Source organism: Eptatretus burgeri, chromosome 8, assembly GCF_056783735.1.
Source record: "Eptatretus burgeri isolate ZD-2024b chromosome 8, Ebu_testis_v1, whole genome shotgun sequence".
Classification (NCBI taxonomy): Eukaryota; Metazoa; Chordata; class Myxini; order Myxiniformes; family Myxinidae; genus Eptatretus; species Eptatretus burgeri.
The window spans coordinates 104,244,094-104,264,487 of NC_140968.1; the positions used below are offsets into that span (position 1 = coordinate 104,244,094).

The 20,394-nt window shown below is 42.4% G+C and overlaps 1 long non-coding RNA gene across 1 annotated transcript in view; it reads left to right on the plus strand.

Annotated features, from left to right (window-relative positions):
* The first annotated feature begins 408 nt into the window (after window positions 1–408).
* Window positions 409–20,394, plus strand: part of LOC147022473 (uncharacterized) — a 38,058-nt gene continuing 18,072 nt past the window's right edge. Inside the window, exons 1-3 of the long non-coding RNA XR_015061267.1 lie at window positions 409–466; window positions 5,200–5,249; window positions 15,621–15,751. This is a non-coding gene — a long non-coding RNA (uncharacterized LOC147022473). The remainder of the gene's footprint in view (window positions 467–5,199; window positions 5,250–15,620; window positions 15,752–20,394) is intronic.

Sequence of the window (20,394 nt, forward strand, 5' to 3'; positions counted from 1 at the left end):
TGTCTCTGTCTCTGTCTCTGTCTCTGTCTCTGTCTCTGTCTCTGTCTCTGTCTCTCTCTCTCTCTCTCTCTCTCTGTCTCTGTCTCTGTCTCTGTCTCAGTCTCAGTCTCAGTCTCAGTCTCAGTCTCAGTCTCAGTCTCAGTCTCAGTCTCAGTCTCAGTCTCAGTCTCAGTCTCAGTCTCAGTCTCAGTCTCAGTCTCAGTCTCAGTCTCAGTCTCAGTCTCTCAGTCTCTCTGTCTCTCTGTCTCTCAGTCTCTCAGTCTCTCAGTCTCTCAGTCTCTCAGTCTCTCAGTCTCTCAGTCTCTCAGTCTCTCAGTCTCTCAGTCTCTCAGTCTCTCTGTCTCTCTGTCTCTCTGTCTCTCTGTCTCTCTGTCTCTCTGTCTCTCTGTCTCTCTGTCTCTCTCTCTCTGCTACACAATGTCATCGGCGAGGCACCGAAGGAAGAGAGTACTCAGTTTTTACTCAGGTTGTTACTTAGAGGAAAAACATTTTCGCCAAGTATGTTGCTTTATAGCGTTTGTCTGTCTGTCTGTCTGTGTGTGTGTGTTACTTGGCGAAATATTGACTGTGTGACGAGGAATAATTGTTTCGATTTTGGTGAAGATCCGTATCCAGTGATTCGATAAATTTTTTTTTAAGTGATTCTTCACCATTGAGAGATGGCGCCAAAAACTATGCACAGCATGACATCTCTAAAAGTTGTGTACGAGTTATAACAAAACGAGGTGGAAGAGTTGGTGATGGGACAAGAAGAAGCCGATTTGATTTTGGTGAAAGTCCCGAATCGGATCCGGCCTATCAGTAGGATACAAAATGTGAACGATTCAGCCTGGTGGTGGTATGTGCTCTACCGAGTGCCGTTCCGATTCGCCAAGTGTCACTCCTTGAGTGATTTTGCCTTTGTTTGTTTGTTTGTTTGTTTGTTTGTTTGTCTGGGCGATATCTCGGCCATCCTTTGAGCTCGGAAGCTGAAATTTGGGGACAAAAGTGAAGATGTACTTTTGCAAAAACTCTATGTTTTTATGTTTGATGAATCAGTTAATTGATTAATTAATTATTATCGATTTCTTAATTATTGATTTTGCTTTCTCATCTGGGTAATACCTTTGATTAGACCCTAATCTATTGATACTTTTGTTTAATACTGTTGTTGTTGTTGTTGTTGTTGTTGTTGTTCGTCCTTCGGGTTCGAAGATGACCATGACTTCACTTTCAGTTGGAGGATTGGTGACTGTGGGTCCGAGAGTGACTGGTGAGGCCAATCCGGGCCCGGAAGGCACGCCCACACGTAGGACGTAAATGGATGGGTGCCGCAGTGGACGTGGAGGTAGCCCGGGCCTTGCGCGTGGTGCGTTTCTTCTGTGCCTCTGCAAGTGCTTCTGTTCTCTGCTGCACGGGCTCCTGTGGTGAGCTTGCTACGCCAGGTTGGACGGTCTAGATCAAGAGATTCCCAAGTGCTGAGGTTGATGTCCAAGTCTTTGAGGGACACTTTGAGGCAGTCCTTAAACCGTTTCTTCTGTCCCCCTACTGAGCGCTTGCCCTGACACAGTTCTCCATACAGTAGCTGTTTTGGCAGTCGACTGTCGGGCATTCTAACTACACGACCTGCCCATCTGACTTGGGCTTTCCGGAGAAGGGTGTGGACGCTGGGGATTCCGGTCTGTTCCAAGACCTCTGTGTCGGGAATTTTGTCCTGCCACCTGATGAAAAAGAGTCTGTGTAAGCAGCTCAGGTGAAAGTGGGTGAGCTGTTTGGCGTGTCTGCTGTAGACAGTCCATGTCTCACTGGCATAGAGAATAGTGGTGAGTACCACTGCACGATAGACCTTCAGCTTGGTGGTAAGGCTGAGTCCTTTCCACTCCCAAACATTCTCACGGAGTCGCCCAAAGGCAACGCTGGCCTTGGCAATCCTGTTGTTGACCTCAGCGTCAATGTTCACCACTCGCGAGAGTGCACTCCCCGGATAGGTAAAGCTGTCGACAGCCTGTAGATGCTGCCCCTTCACAGTGATGTGTGGTTCCTGGTAGGGCTTTCCAGTCACAGGCTGGTATATAACTTCAGTCTTTTTGGTGCAAATGGAGAGACCAAAGTTGTCACAGGCCTGTGAGAAGCAGTCCATTTCATCCTGTATCTTCTGCTCCATGCAGGCCTTGAGGGCGCAGTCATCAGCAAACGAGATCTCTGATGATGGTCCCCTTCACCTTTGTAACAGCTTGCAAGTGCCTGAGGTTGAACAGCACGCTGTCTGTCCTGTACCTGATGTGTATTCCATCCTGGCAGTCACGGAAGGCATCAGTCAGCATGGCAGACAAGACCATGCTGAAGAGTGTAGGGGCAAGAACACAACCTTGCTTCACGCCGTTTGTCACTGGAAAGGCTTCCGAGTCGTCTCCATCATCTAGCACTTTCACCATCATGCCGTCATGGAACTGATGGACAATCGTGATGAACTTGCTTGGACAGCCAAACTTCTGCATTATCTTCCACAAGCCATCTCTGCTAACAGTGTCAAAGGTCTTTGTGAGATCGACAAAAGTCACGAACAGGTCGCTGTACTGCTCGAAGCATTTTTCCTGGAGTTGGCGTGCAGCAAATATTATGTCAACAGTTCCACGTCCAGCACGGAAACCGCACTGGCTTTCTGGAAGGAGACCCTGCTCAAGGTGTTGATTGAGACGGTTGAGCAGGATGCGAGCTAAGATCTTCCCAGCTATGGGCAGAAGGGAGATGCCTCGATGGAAAAAGGAAAAGGGAAAAATTGAAACTTGGCACGTAACAAGTACTCATGGGGAATAAGTGTGATTTTTTTTGACGACATTAAAGGTGCCTTTGTTATGACGTCATAATTACATATGTAGAACACCACATCCCATCAACATAAAAAGTTTTGAGGGTCATCTTGGGATAATATGGTCCACAGAAAAAAAAATCATGACGTCATCGGTCAAGTAATTCAGCAGCCTTTTAAATATATATTTTTTTAATTTTCAAAAATCTTCTCTGAAATGGCTGAAAAGATCGAAGTGAAACTTTACACATATGACTGCCTGTCCATGAGGAACAAAAGGGTCACACATATGATGTCATAGATCGCATCGTTTGGCAGCCATATTGGATTTACCCTAAAACCCATACCAATACACCACTCAAAAGAAGTCCTGGCGAGGGTTTGCAATCTCTGATTGCTCTTTTTCTTCTTAATTTAACAAATTGAACCCTGACTTTCGAGACTTTAAGATGAGAAGGCACAGATACACGAAGGAAAAAAAGATTAAAGGTCAAGAGATAAAGGAAATCCCAACTTGAACCACTGATTAATTGGTTCCATCAAAGCCACAACTTTAGCGAGTCATCAATTTGGATAATTTCATCAAAATTCGTCTTGGCATTAGGAAAATTGAACTCTTGTGGATATGCAGATGATTCATAAGATATTATTGGATAAGATAAGATATTATTCATTTCACGCGATGTATTTTAACCTCCGCCACCTACGTTTTCATCCGTTTGCTTGTCTGTGAGCATGATGTCTCAAAAAGTTATGCACAGATTCAGACAAAATTTGGTGGGGAGGCGCAAAGATCCCAATCCCGCCACCCGGACCACTAAGCCAACACCAGGTAACAAGGACGAATTGATGTGATTTTGGTGAAAATCTGGATCCGGATACAATTCTTCAAAAATGAAAGATGGGGCCAAAAAACAGTATCTGGTATTAGCACGATATCTCAAAAAGTCGTGGACGATTCGGACAAAACTAGGTGGATGAGTTGGGTAGGTGACAAAAACAAGTCGATTCGATTTTGGTTCCATTGCGGACACAGATCCGGCCGATTGGTGGAGTACAAAACATAAACGGTTCAGCCTGGCGGAGGTACGCGCTCTCCCGAAGTCCCTTTCTGGTCTACCAGAAGCACCCGCTGGACGAATGGACCGACGGACGCTTGAAGGTCTGAGCTCCTTTTATGTACTGTATTAGATTAGTGTGGCTCCATGAGCCGGTGATGTGAGTCGATTTGTCCATTAAGGGATGATAATTGAAAGCGAAAAAGTGTTAACAAAGTCATTCCAGTGGTTATTTGATAGTACCTCTGACTTACTATTGTGGATACAGACACACAACGTCAGTCCAATTTAAAACATTTGTTGAACAAACAAACAGATTTAAATGTGCGCGCACAGGAAATTCTGGACAGACAGATTCACTCCAGATCTCTCCACATAACCAGAGAATCTTCGTCTTAATATAGTTTCCAGGAAGACACAGTTTTTATCATTTTCTGGCACTGATGCCAGTTTGCCCGGTCTTGACAATTTCCAGGTGAACCTTATCTTCAGTCTTCTTTGAAAGCTCCTGCTTAAATGGTTGGAACACATATTCAAATCCAGACATATTAATCGTACAGAATGCTGGAATGACATCAAAAGCCAACCCTAATGGCCATTAAAATAAGTTTCCATCTTATGTAGGTTAAAAAGTCAGCCTACTTCTCCCAAAACTGGGAAGATATATTATCTTGAAGTGACTAGAGCTTAGTGGATACATCTGGACACCTTCTCAAATCCACATTCCAACTTGTTTGTGTCTGTTTTTAAAATTCCTTTCGATAGCTTTTAAAATGATAGGCAATTCTTCTTGTATTCAACTTACTGGCAAAGTTCAACCTGATACAAACTGTAATAGTCAGGTGATCTTTCCATACAAAGGAAAAATATAATTATGTTAATTCCAAATGGATACATACTTAAAAAGAACCATATCATATTTGAGTACATTCTACTTCAGGTTTAACATTTTCATTTTAATACCAAGTTTTAATAATCATCGTGAATTTATTTATTTTATCACCCCCAAACTCATCATGATAAAATGTTTTTCTACACTATCAATATTTGCTCCATTTATTGTGCTTCACCACCATTAAGGACTCAAACAGGTGTTCGAATGGTTTGGGTGAAACAGGTGAACACCCCCTGGATCGACCATTGATTTTCTCAACAACGTGAAGCTCGGTCGTTTCCCTTTGAGTCCAGGGATGAATTGAAATTCCAGGGATGAATCGGTGGATGTCGTATGGGAATTTACAATGGTGTAAAATTGTTGGAGTTCAAGCTGTAAGATTAATATCCTCGATTCAAGTTTGATTGTTGGAGTGAGAACGTTTTCCTCTAATTACGCTGCACCTCTTGTTCTTCCAGGTTATGTGATGAATATATTTGGACTCTCTTTCCAGAAGAAGTATGAAATGGTTTGTATTCTGGTTCCAACTTTGCAGCAGCTTGCATTTTCAACTTTTCTTCAGGGGTTAAGTTGGAATTTAAAAAAAAAAATTATTTGCAAAACGATATCAATTTGGATTTTTCTTCTCTCTCAACTGTCTGAGCACAAAGCACACCATTCACCTTCCATTCCTCATAATCTTCACCGGGTTGTCTCGTTTTGGCATTTCTTATTCATTGGTGCAGAGAACCAATTTTTCTTGTGTGGGTTCCTGCATTTTTAGCTCACCTGGACTTTAGTCAGGTGAGCTTATGCGATGTGAGCAGTGTCCGTAGGTGCGTGATTGAGTGAGTCAGTAAACACTTCAGTCATTCTTACTTGAACGAAACACACGATTTTGATGAAACTTGGCCACAAGTTTCATATCTGATGCCGAACGATGGTGTGTTGACCGTATCAATACCTGCTCTCAAAAGTGGGTTTACAGGGGCGTTTTTGACCCCCCCCCCAAAAAGGTTTTTGTTCTCTTTTCTGAAATTACACACATGATTTCGATGAAACTTGATCACAAGATTCATATCTGATGCTGAGCCCACAGTGTACAAATTTCACTGAAATGATGCTTACACATGTTAGTCAGCCAGCAATTGTATTTTACCTCGTTTTTTTGCCAACTCTGGTTTTTCATTTTTTTTAGGTTTGTCCACTTGTCCAGGAACAAAATTCAACTTGTTGTCAAGTTCTCAGACACATTTTTGATGCAGTATTGACCTATCCAAAGTATCGATACAAAGTACGCTAAATGGGCAAAAACTGCAATATGTGAACCAGATGTTTATGAGATCGTAATAAAAATAACTCAAACTAAATGTTTTTAAGCAGTATTTAATCATTAAAAATACTTTTCTGATGTTCATTAATACATGCAAAAGACAACAATAATTCACATTTTGATGTAGTAAAACCCCATTTGTTCTTACAATATAACATCACCTAAATGTCGAAATTGAGGCTGCACATCACTTATCTCAAGACTTCTTTTTAACATAAGTAGATCAAACTGCACTATCTTTTCTGCACAATGTACCTTTTTGGCTTGTATTTAGCCATAATTGCACTAGATCATGTACAGTTATCAACCGTAGTTCTCAAATGCAAAGATGTAATATGAAAGTACTTAACTGGAATATCAGTCTGTCTCATCTATATCTACAGGTTTGTCCAGTACAATGTTCTCACATATCTCTCCACATCCACACAGGTCTGTGCATACCAAATGGTTCTTCTTGCATCCACATGATTGTCTGTTACAACCAGTTTTGCATTTACATTTCCTTCGCTCTAACAAGGCCTCTGGCTAGGGCGTAGCCAGGCTGAGGCAGACGAGGCGGTTGCCGAGTCGCTCATTTCCTGAAATATGATCTGGCCTGAGCCCTCTGGCCATCTGAGCTCCCTGGGGAGTAAACTATCAAAGCTACCCGGCAGTGCTCTGAATACTCTTATCTCCACTCCTATCACAATACCTAAATAGGACAATACCCCCCCTCCCCCGACAGTGACTGAACAACCCTCCTCCCAGGACACTGATCTCATGAGGACACCTTGCGCATCCTCAAGGCTTGGGATGCCAGTCTGCACAGAAGAGTGGCACTAGCCTTCAACCATCATAAGGATGATGAGGAACATTGTGATTGAATGATGAGAGAACATGTGGGGTTGGGCGTGGTGTGAGGGTGTGGGGTGGGTTTACCTTGGGGGCTAAAATGTTTTGACACAAACAAAATTTACTGTTTGACTGTATGGATATATATATATATATATATATATATATATATATATATATATATATATATATATATATATATATATATATATATATATATATATATATATATATACTTTTTTTTTCGTGATTAATCGGGTTGAAATGAACATTAACATTTTAAAATTTTGAGCATTGAAATTAGCCAAGAATAGGTTTCTGGGCATCAAAAATGCATTGGCTTCTGGGGGCCGCTCAAGGCCCCCAGACCCCTCGCCATAATGGCTTCACGCCGTTGGCGCTCACAACGCTGCGCTACACGCACCGTCACATCAACCAAGTTCACCTCTTTTCGCCTCATCGCTTTTGGACCTCTGGCTACGCCCTTGTCTGGGGCTGGTGCATTTACACAGAAGATTGGTTTGAGGTGACCCTCTACTGACTCCCAGCAGTAGTCCGTTGGTGAGGGTATTTTGGGACAAGGTGCTTTAGATAACTTCCACACAAGAGCCATATAGATCAGATGTGGACCTATTAGCCTGATATGAAGTCAGAGCAAGGCCAACTGAAAGTGGGGTTGTCTTCGGTTTTTGAAATTTGCCATCGGCTTTTGCTTTGTATTTCACTTGTCGCTTCGACCTCAATGACGATATAATGTGTTGAGCAAAATTTCTCGAGGATTTTTCTATTTCAACCTCTCGAGTTACATTGAGATTCGTATGAGGCCCACTGATCACCCATTTCAGAAATTATTGTAGCTTCATAGGCGTATTGAAGTCAAGAAATGATCCAGTAAAATGCCAGTCATCCGTTTTTGTGATTTCCCTGCGAATAATCTGAGATGCCTTGAACACAGTTTCCATCTCATCTCCTCCGACGTTTTCATGCATTTGCATCATTAACTTTTCCTTGGTCAGTGTTGAGAAAAATTTTTCTGGCTTCGGTCCACGCTTTGCAAAGTCTATTCCTGGTACTTTTTCCAGCAAGATATTCTTGATATGTTTCTTGTAAGATGTTTTAGGGTGTGTTGTCACACCTTGTTCTTCAAGAAGGAGTTTATATGTGTCCTCTACAGAATTCATGTCAAAGCTAGGAAATTCTGATTCACTATCATCTTTAATCATAAACTCTACAATTTATGTTATTTCTATATCACACACTGCCTTGTTAAAATATTGACAGCTGTCAGTAGTAGATGTGGATGAGCCCATAGCTCTTGTTTCATTTCTCAAGCAATTAATATGATATTTCATATTTTGAGCAAAAGCATCTTTTTCACTGTAAAGATAAGCAAGTCTAGCGGCAACTTCCTCACTTTTAGTGGACTTCTTGATTGCCAAAAAATTTTCCCCATGTCACTGGAGGAAACACTATGCACTGCACTATTTTCATTGCTTTGGCAAAATATGCAAAGCTCCTGATCAAATGTTTTTCTCGTTTAAGATGAAGAAGGCTCAATGCTTGTCCTCCCGCGTTTCTTACTTTCCGCAGCTGATGCTATGTCATCCTCGTATTTCTTTTGAGCTCGTACCAGATTACCTTTATGGCACAGAGACTGGTAACACTTTCTATGGTAGATGTGTTTGGTGTCATCAGAAAATATCAGATCTCTCACTCGGTTTAAAATATCAAAATTCTGTCCGATTTTAGTCCAGTCTTCACAAAAGGATTGTATGGTCTCTGAGGACTTTTGACTTGCAACTGAATAGTGACCACCGCCTGACTCTTTGCAAATGATGCATTCATCCATTTTTTCAAAGTTGATATGATCAAGCTGACAACAGATGTGTACCTACAGCTCACCAGTTGTCTTGAATCTGGAAAGAGAGACAAGATTTTGGTAGTATTATGATGCATACAATTTAAATAGTTATGCATGTTTTTAGCTTTTAAAATAATGAAATGGACACAGTGGCATTAAATTTGTTTTATTAAATAAAATTTTTGTGTAAAAAATAAATATTCTGGCAGAAATATAGTTTGCAATGTATCTAACACATGTAGTTTCCCATATGATTGCACCCGATATTATGCGAAAGTTTAAAGCATTGGCATTTCAAGAAAAAATTACATAGAAACTTGACAAGTTGAATTCCATTTATTTACACCTAAACCTTATGAATATGTAAAGAAACTGGAGTTGGCAAACAAGACACGAAGTAGTGCCATTATATGAACAAATGCCGCCTGACTATGTCCTCGACTACAAATGTCAAGATTATTGTGATCAGATCACCGTTTGTGGTTTTCGTTCCCAAAATAAGCAATTTTTAATTTTTTTTTTAAACTTTCACTTAGGTTGTTTTTATCAAATTCGGTGACATTTTAGAAGTATTTCATTGAGAACAACCTGCCCTCAAACCTATTATGAAAACGACCCATTGATGTAGGCTGTATTTAAGGGGTCAACTGCGTTTCTGTATGGAAAAATAAAAAAAGTATCGCCAATCTCCCAAAACTGACCCCTTAATCACCATAACAACCCCCAATATCAACAAAGTCATATAACTTGATAACTAATCAACATAGAAAGCTAATTCTGGAATCGAGCTGTTGATATTTGGATTGAAACCAAAATCAGACCAATTAGAACATTCCTTATTAACACTACTCCTAAATTACACTTTCAACGACTGCCAAAATGACCTGCGGTATCAACTAATACACCAAAAAATATCAAATACCATGTAATATCCGAGCTTGACTGATCCATCTAAAATCTAAAATGAGTACGGATCACAGTGATATCAAAAGGAACAGCGCGTCTAACCAAGATCCACTCGGCTAATCCACGTCTAACTAAGATCCACTCGGCTAATCCACGTCAAACCAAGATCCACTCGGCTACTCCACGTCTAACCAAGATCCACTCGGCTAATCCACGTCTAACCAAGATCCACTCGGCTACTCCACGTCTAACCAAGATCCACTTGGCAAATCCACGTCCAACCAAGATCCACTCGGCTAATCCACGTCCAACCAAGATCCACTCGGCTAATCCACGTCCAACCAAGATCCACTCGGCTAATCCACGTCCAACCAAGATCCACTCGGCTAATCCACGTCTAACCAAGATCCACTCGGCTAATCCACGTCTCACCAAGATCCACTCGGCTAATCCACGTCTAACCAAGATCCACTCAGCTAATCCACGTCTAACCAAGATTCACTCGGCTAATCCACGTCTAACCAAGATTCACTCGGCTAATCCACGTCTAACCAAGATTCACTCGGCTAATCCACGTCTAACCAAGATCCAAAATCCATTTTGGAGAATTTGGAAGTGGTCCCATGACCAAGTGATCCAATTTTGGGTCAAACAGGCAAGAACAAACCTAAATGTCTCGTGACGTTTCATCCCCTTCCCAGTAGACCTCCTCAGGCCAAAATATCTATGCCACAACACGTGGCTGCTTTTGTTTCCACACAGCCATTTCCAGTCACGTGCTGGTCCACGAGTGAAATGCATGGGTAGAACGTGACAGTCCATGCATGACACGTCAGGGTATGTGCAACACTGTGAATGTGGGGGATATGGTTGCAATATATACAAGTACAGTTATCCAGTGGTGTGGATTGGGTTCTCGGTAAACCTCTGTATCCAAAAAGGTTAAATTTCGTATTTTTCAATCTCTTTCATTAAAATCTATGCTGTGAAAGACTCGGTCTAACGTTGTTCGAGAAGTTCAAGCTAAAGTTGTTTGAGAAGGCGAAGCGCAGCGGTGAAAGTGTCATCATCATTCCTGTTCCAGTAGCGTCTCAGCTGGGTACCAATCTGGCTGTGAACGTCACATAAGGTCGGTTAAAACAATCGGACGATTGTAAAATAGTCGATGACAACAGCCGTTTGACACCAGATGATATTGTGGCCTGCTTGGAGACGTGTTTGAGTCGCACAACCTTCATTTACAATGAGGCACACCATCGACAGATATTTGATATGGCTACTAGTTTGCAGGTGTTTATGGTTGAGTTCTTGAGACCTGGCAAGTTAGAGTCCAAGAAAATTGTCCAACTTGGGAGACGTCGGATAAAGTCATGCAGTATGGTACCCATTCAATGGAGTGTCAAAGTGAAAATCTCAAATCCACTGCACTCACAGTCAAAGATCTGTTCTGGATGGCCGATGGAGCAGGAGAGTTGTTATGGATACATGGATGGCCGATGGAACTGGAGAGAACTGCACAGATTTATTACCGCGTCCCTTACATCTGCCAAGGTCTGAGCGAAGACATGTTTTTGTGATTTGTCACTTTTCTACACTTCTTTCATCTAGACTTCATCCTCATTCTTTGGTAAAAGGCGGACAATGGCATGGGAGATTAATTTAATTCAGAAGTGGCGGAGGCCTTCGTCGACATGACTCGGTGTGCACGATACCTTGAACACCAGGTGATATCAGTTGAGAAAGCTAAAGTACTACATTGCTGTGCTTTACGTTAAGACGAGCAACGTGCAGTCCATGAATGAAGAAAGGCAGAACTATTCTGTAAGAAATATACTGTTAGCACCCGAACCTTCCACCTCAAACTAAGGGAAATGCACTTTTGTCAGATTTTTTTTTTCACTTGTGTATGTATTTAAGTTTGTTTTAATGTGGTGGGATACATTTCAGTAATTTTTTTTAATGCATGTTAATGTTAATATATAATTAATGCTTGAGTGGTAGCCACGCAGTCCTGAGGAGATGAGTGGAGGAGTCGGAGAAGATGCCGTCGCGTGGTACCTCGCTGGGCTGGGTGTCTCCACACAAAACCGTGTCACATGTTCGTACGCTGGCTTGGTATGACGCACGCTTTGTAGAAAGGCACCATCTGGTGGAAAACATTCTTCAGGTGGTATTTAAGGCATTTACTGAACTGGTGAAGTGTGACCGCAAGAGCCGAAACGGCTGTGGAAGCAGATTCCTGGGTACGCGCACGGACTTGTCCGACTGATGCGGCGGTCATCACACTTTGTCTTCTGTCCTCAGAGGTCACGAGACTCGTCTTGGTTTTCAAAGTTGAGAAGTTCAAAGTTGTCTCGAATTCCGCTTAAAAACTGAGAAGGGAAAATACATCCGTTCAATACGTGCTGTTACTTAATGCGCAGCCGAATGCTTTACGTACGTGACACCTGCTATGATATGGGTAGGGTTGACTCAGCCTGTCATCCTTCTGAGGTTGCAACAGAACTTGCACAACCAACAGCTACAACCGAACTGAGACCCAAATTTGGACACAACATGTCTTTTGCCGAAAGAGTTTTGCTTGTCGAATTTGAGTGGTTTGTCAAATATGTTTACGTTAGCAACTAGAACGGCACTTGGTGGAGCGCGTACCGTCGTGGACAAAACTATTGGCACCCTTGCACTTTGTTCAAATAATTCACCATTTGTTCCAGAAAATTGTTGAAATTAAAAAAGAATCTTTTGTTCTCCACAGATGTATTTGTTTGGTTTGCGGTGGAACGAAACAAAAAAAGCTGATTTTTTTTTTTTTTTACTAAATCTTAGCTTTATTGCACACAGAAATCAGAAAATGGCCCGGACAATATTATTGGCACCTTTTAGAAGTTGTTAGAAAGAATTAGATTTCAAGCAGGTGATTCTCCTTCACTTTGGAATTGAACTCACCTGTGGTGAGTTGCTGGTGCCTGCAATATAAGAATTACTCATTCAACCAGTTTGAATTGAGAAAAGGAGTCATTCTGCTGTTTTGTGTCACTGTGTGTACCACGATGAGCATGGAGAAAAGAATGAAAATCAGAGAATTGTCTGTGGTCAGACGCAAGATTATAGCCAAGCATGGACAATCTCAAGGTGACAAGTCCATCTCCAGAGACCTTGATGTTCTTGTGTCCACCGTACGCAATGCTATCAGGAGGTTTAAGGCCCGTGGTACTGTAGCCAACCTCCCTGGACGTGGCCGCAAGAGAAAACATGATTGAAGATTGCAGCGAAGGATTGTTCGAATGGTGGAGAAAGCACCTCGATCACATGCCAAACAGATTCAAGCTGACATTCACACACATGGTACAACAGTTTAAATTCACACCATCCGTCACCAACTCAATGAAAGGGGGTTCTATGGAAGGAGACCCATGAGGACCCCGCTGCTGAGAGACAGAGAGCCATAAGAAAGCCTGACTGGAGTTTGCCCAAACACATTTGAACAAGCCACTGGGAGAATGTCCTGTGAACAGATGAGACAAAATTAGAGCTTTTTGGTGAAGCACATCATCTCTGTTTACAGAAAACAAAATGAAGCCTTCAAAGAAAAGAACACCTTCCCTACACTCAAACATGGAGGAGGTTCAGTGATGTTTTAGGGTTGCTGTGCTGCCTCTGGCACTGGGTGCCTTGAATGTGTGCACGGCATCATGAAAACAAGAGATTACCAAGGAGGCATTTTGGAGCACAATGTTCAACCCAGTGTCAGAAAGATGGGTCTCCGTCATAGGTCATGGGTCTTGTAGCTTGATAGTGACTCCAAACACACTTCAAAGAGCACCCAGGAATGGTTCAAGACAAAACACTGGACTGTTCTGACGTGGCCAGCAATGAGTCCAGATCTAAACACCATTGAACACCTGCAGGGAGATCTGAAAACAGCAGTTGGGAGAAGGCGCCCTTCAAATCTGGGAGAACTGGAGCAGTTTGTACAAGAAGAGTGGGACAAACTACCAGTAGTGAGGTATAGGAAGCTCATTCATGGACATAGGAAGCGCTTGACTGCAGTTATTTTGTCCAAAGACTGAGGAAATTGTGAGTTATTTGAAAAAAGTGCAAAAGGGTGACAATATTTTTGGCCACCACTGTACCTCCACCAAAGCTGAGCAGTTGTTGTTTTGTTTACCAGTGATAGGCTGGATCTGCATCCCAACCATTCATCCTTGTGACACTCCAAAATCTAATCGGCTTGTTCTTGTCACCTTACCCAACCTATCCACCAGATTTTGTCATAATCCGTCCACAACTTTTTGAGATACCATGCCATATCATGTCGTGTATATCGTTTTTGGCCCCACTCTCAATGTTTAAGAATTACTTGAAGAATTAAAACAAAAAAGATCCGGATGTTCACCAAAATCTAATCATTTCTTCCTTGCCATACACTCAACCTGTCCACCAAACTTCGTCCGAATCCGTCCAAAACTTTTTGAGATATCATGCTCATAGACAAACAAGAAAGATGTCTTGCATGGCATGATACTTGCGAAATCCAAATAAACAAAAGTTTCCATGGAAACATCAATTTAGTAATTTGGTATATTTGACCTATCAAGTGTTTTACATGATGGGATGTTTGGCATAAATCTGGTTGAGACATTTTCTAATTGTGGCCTTGTGGGTGTTTTACATGTTTTGGATGGCATTGACCTTGATCTTTGACCAATTTTGAGCAGATTGTATACACACACGAGCACAGTGCCCACTCCCCGGTGGGTCGAGTTTGCACATGACTTGCTGAAAAAAGTATCGTGTGTTTTGCAAGAAGACTATAGATGTTTGCTCAGTGTGCTCCTAAAACGTTTGAGATGGTCTTAAGGTTTAAAAGATGGATACGTTCCGATAGTAGTTGGGGTCTAAGTGGTCTAAAGCTCAAAATGATCAAAGGAACAAGCTGTCCAACATGTCTGATGGGTTTAAGGGGTCTAAAGGGGGTCAAGGGATTTAAAGGGTGTCATGGTCTAATCCAAAGGGTCTGTGGGGTCGAAATGTTTAAGGGGTCTAACGGGTATAAAAGGTCGAAAGGGTGAAGGGGTCTAAGTAAGCCTAAAGGGTCTTAAAGGTAAAAGGAGCCTTTTGTGGTTTTAGAGGTCTTAGGTGGGGTTGACTCAGCCTGTCATCCTTCTGAGGTCAGCAAAATGAGTGCCAGCTTGCTGGGATGATTGAGCCAATAGAGTATCCTGTGTCGGAGTGGCGACCCATCCAGGATTGTGCCCAATAGCCCAGGAGACTACTTCGGCAGCACCGACGCTCTGTACAGAGTATGGTCCCAATGGATTTGGATTTTTGGACGGGTCTTTGGGTCATAAAAATCTTCGATGTCTTTGAGGGATTTTAGGGGTCTTGGGGGGGTCTTTAAGGGTCTCATTAGTTTTAGGGGGTCTTGAGGTTTGAAACGGTCTTAAGGGGTCTTTGTGGTGTCAAGGGGTCTTAGAGGTCTAAAGGACGTAAATGTCTAACGGCGTCTCAAGGGTCTTAACGGATCTTCAAGGGTCTTAGGAGTCTCAGCAGTTTCAAGCGTTTGCCGTGTACTTTTCATTGGTGTCAATTTGTTTGTACTTTTAAATCATTAGCTTTGTTCCATTTACTTGTCCAACCAATGACAGTAGTGTAGGTGTGGTTTTTTTTTTTTTTTAAGTTGGTTTCTAACCAATCATTTTGCCCCACACTACTATCAGACTCTTGGACCTCTCCCTTGGGCGACGAGCGGTGAGCAAAGCTTTTACAAAAGTGTGACGATGCTTTCCTAACTGGCAGCTTGCATTTTACACCGTCATGGAAATGACTCACACACTTGAGTTTCACTTGAGTTAAATTAAAGTTCACTGGAGTTAAATTATAGTTCACTGGAGTTAAATTATAGTTCATTGGAGTTAAACTGCATTCACAGCCCTATCTTCAGTGACACATTTCCTCTCTTGACTCAGAGTTTCGTACCACGTATCTGTTCAAGACCCTTTCCTCCAGCAGCACTTTGCCCTCTGCACCCGCAGCTTCATACTAGGTTCCGCGTCGTGGCTCTATCTTCAACCACGGGACGATCATCAAACCCCTTTTGGTGAGTAGCTTATTCCCACGGGTACTGGCCTTTTATGACACCAGTCACCGTGTGGATCATATGATTTCTTGGACGTGATGCTGAATTGGTCCCCTGGTGATGCGCCATTTCTTGCTTCTGATTACCTCCGCCACTGAAGGTGAAGGAGGTTATGTTTTCACCCCTTTCTGTCTGTTTATTACTTGTAAAATGGAAGATTTTTCTAGTATGTCGGTTCGTCGATTTTGTTATTCTGTCTGTCTGTTTGTCTGTTTATCGCCTCTACTGTAAGTCACAATTTTAAACCGATCTTTACCAAACTTCACCATATGGTAGAGTTTGTCATAGGAAGAAGCCTATTGTTTTTGAGATCAAAAGGTCAACATAGGCCAAAGGTCAACAACTAAGGTGGGATTTCTAAAATCCTCAATGTTCATCCGATTGACTTAAAATTTGAAGAGGATTTATATTTCAGGTCACCGAGTTAAACCATCCAATTATTTTTGAGGTCAACATTGACCAAAAGGTCAACATCGGCCCATAGTCAACAACTAAGGTGATATTCCTAAAAGCCTCAATGTTCATCTGAATCACTTGACATTTGAAGAGGAGTTGCATATTTGGTCATTGGTTTGAAGAGGAGTTGCATATTTGGTCAACCACCAATTATATTTTTGAGGTCAAATTTATTTTATGGATTTTGCAAGTATCGTGCTCTGCATGTCATCGTCTTCTTGTTACTTATGAAATCTAAAGATTTCGTAAGTATATTGATGACTTCCATAATCTGTTTGTGTGTTTGTTTGTTTGTTATCTTGCCAAAACGAAGTTTTTGCAAGATATGTTAGTCAGCTTGTATGTTTTTATTTTTTTGTTACTTACGAAATCTAAAGATTTCGTAAGTATATTGATGACTTCCGTTTCTGTTTGTTTGTTTGTTTGTTTGTAGGCACGATAACTCGAGAACGGTAGAAGCTACCAATGTCAAATTACACCACGTGATTCAGGAGGGTCATGGCTAGTGCTGATTAGATTTTGGTCAAAATCGGTCAAAGGTCAAGGTCACAGTGAGGTCAAATATTCGATTTTTGATGGTTTGGTACAGATAACTCGAGAACAGAAGAAGCTACCAATGTCAAATTACACCACGTGATTCAGGAGGGTGATTGCTAGTGCTGATTAGATTTTGGTCAAAATAGGTCAAAGGTCAAGGTCACAGTGAGGTCAAACATTCGATTTTTGATGGTTTGGAACAGAATCATCGTAGAAACTTCTGGTTTGCGTCGCTACCTTCTCTAGAGACAGCTTTTATTAGATAAGGTCAGAGGTCAAGTTGACGATTTCGTAAGTACCAGTCTATGACTGCTTGTTTGTTTGTTTGTAATCACGTATAAAAAAATCTGCAGAGCACAGTTATCATTGGAAATTTTTGTAACCGCATATCAGAGGCCTATAGAGGTCCCTTTCAGTGCACAAAATTTTGAAGGTCAAGGTCAAAGGTCAAGGTCACTTTGTCGCAAATCAGGGGAGTCGACGAAACCCTTATTTTTTGAGTAATTTTGATCGGATCGTCTTCAAACTTCATGGGAATATAGTTCATGGTCTGGCACTCAGCTGATTAATTTTTGGTGGCGATTGGCCTTGACCTTCATATGTTTTTATTTTTTTTTTTGTTTGCTTCGGTCGATGTTACAAGTTCGTTTTAACTCAGATCGCAATTCTGTTTTCACTTTTGGTAACGGTTAAGTATGCTTAACACTCGGTTGTCGAAATTCTGGTAAAAATCGGATGTTTTATGAGATTTATGTCGGGTGTCTTATCTGAGGCTTAACTGAAGATTATGCTAATGAGGGGGATTGTAACACACGGCATTACGCGCTCGTTTTAAAGTCAATTTCAATCCTGTCTTCAATTTTGGTAACGGTTAAGTATGCTTAACACTCGGTTGTCAAAATTCTGGTAAAATCGGATGTTTTATGAGAGCTTTGGTACAGAATCATCGTAGAAACTTCTGGTTTGCGTCGCTACCTTCTCCAGAGACAGCTTTTATTAGACAAGGTCAGAGGTCAAGTTGACGATTTCGTAAGTACCAGTCTATGACTGCTTGTTTGTTTGTTTGTCTTTATTTGTGTACAGGATATCTCAACAAGTTTTGGACGGATTCGGATGAAATTTTGTGGGCAGGTTGGGTGTGTGACAAAGACGAACTGATTAGATTTTGGTGAAGATCGGGATCTGACTATGAGAATTTTTAAAGTGATTCTTCCCCATTGAGAGAAAGGATGAAACCAATTTCGAGCACGATTTCTCAAAAAGTTGTGGACGGATTCGGATGAAACCAAATTGATGTTTGTAGTCTTGTCTGCCCAGCTGGTGATTTTAACTGCACTTTCAAAGTCATCTCTGAACCGTAATGGTGTTGAACCTCACCTGAGAGCGCAAAACATTTGGCAGCTTTTCTCGTAAGTCTTTCGTAAGGAATAGAGTCTTTAATAGGAATAGAGAATAGAGTTGGTGCATGTTTTTGGATAGTGAGGTGAAGATGGAGTCATCACTGTTCGGTGGACAGTACGGTACACATATAAGCATGAGGTGGGAGTGGAGGGGAAGCCGTAACCAGAAGTATTCCTGGTGGTGTGGGGGAGTGAGGGCAGTGCATGGAGAGTGAGGAATAGAGTCTTTGATGAAGAGAGCAATTCCTCCACCAGGCCGAGGCTCAGGTCTGTCATACCGGAGGAGGGAGTAACCAGGGAGAGATACTCGGGAGTCAGAGACGTCTTGAGGGAGGAAAGTTTCTGTTCGGCAGATTATGTCTGGTTTGTCAGTGGCAATCTGTATGGAAAGATCTGGAAGGTTTGAGCGAAGGCCTCGGATATTTGAGGTGCACACTGTTAATGAAGAGGGAGGGGAGGAGGCTTTGGGTGCAGGGAGTGGGAGGGAAGGTGGAGGGTTGGACAAGAGAGGAGGGGAAGAGGTAGGGGAGTTGTTGAAAGAGTGTGGGGGATTGCAGAATAGCGAGGGAGGGGGCCGGATGAGGAGGAGAAAAGGCTCTGTGGTGCTGGGGGAGAGGGGGGGACCAGAGGGGGAATAAAGCAGTTGGGGATTTGAGGGGGTGGAGCGATAAGAGGGACGCGAGGGGGGAGTGGAAGGAGGCAGCGTTGTGGATGTGAGGGGGGAAACTTTGAGAAGGGTGAATGAGGAGGGTGAATGGTGGGAGAAGCGTGAGTGGGGAGAGTTGAGGGGGAGGGTTTGAGAAAGGTGAGAGGGAGGCTTGGAGGGGGGAGAGTGTGATGGTTACTTTGAGAGGGAGGGGTGAGTCGGCACTGAAGTTAGAAAAAAAGAATGGTTGATGTAATGTGAACATTCATAGCAAACTCGGGTTTTTTGTTTTTTTAGGTCAGAGATCCGATTAAACACAATTCTTGATGGATGCAATAAAGGCAAATTTAAGAGAACTAGTGTGGGCCCGTAGGTGCAGCTTCGTTCCTTCACTCTCGTAAACGACGACTGGATTGGGGCATTATTTCAATTAGATCGGCCCAACCGTATCATAAATGGCCATAACTTGGGAAACACCTGGGAAACATACTCAGGTCCCCAGCGTCAATTGTGACGTCATATCAAACGAAGAAGAAGAATTGTGACGCCCCTCTCTCTCTCCCCCCTCTCTCCCCCCTAGTCTCATCCTCCTCTCTCGCTCCTCTCTCTCGACCCCACTCTCACCCCTCTCCCGCCCCCATCCTCTCTCGAATTGTGACGCCCCCTCTCTCTCTTGTCCCTTCTCTCTCGCCCCCTCCCCAAACCTTGGGATTAATTAATAATTTAAACAATTAATTCTAACCTTGGGAAAACACAGCTTTCAAACCTTGGGAAACAGCTGAAACGGATGAAGAATGATATCAAACCTTGAAAAGGCACATTTTTCCCAGCGTCCATTGTCCCCAGCGTCAATTGTGACGTCATAGCAAACGAAGAAGAAGAATTGTAACGTCAATCGTGCAATAAATAAATAAATGTTAGTTGTGACATCATAGCACCGTGTCTTGTCATTGGTTGACAGATAAATGGCCGTAACTTGGGAACCGCTTGTCCGATTAATATCAAACCTTGAAAAGACACATACTAAGGTCCCCAGCGTCGATTGTGATGTCATTCGTGATGTCATAGCACCGTGTCTTGTCATTGGTTGACAGATAAATGGCCGTAACTTGGGAACCGCTTGTCCAATAAATATCAAACCTTGAAAAGGCACATACTAAGGTCCCCAGCGTCGATTGTGACGTCATACCAAACGAAGAAGAAGAATTGTGATTCCAATCGTGCAAAACAACAAAAAATATATATATTGTGACGTCATAGCACCGTGTCCTGTCATTGATTGTCAGATAAATGGCCGTAACTTGGGAACCGCTCGTCCGATTAATATCAAACCTTGAAAAGGCACATCCGCGGGTCCCCAGCAATATTCCTGGCAAGTTTCAATCAGATCGGACCGGGGGTCGTCGAGAAACTGCGGTCGCATACAGACACACATACACACACACGCACACGCACACGCACACACAGATTGCTGGAATTATAGATAGATGGAGAGAAGAAACGCTGTGACAGTTGGATTTTTTAGGCAAGGTATGAATGAAAGGTCGAATTGACAGCAGTCTGTT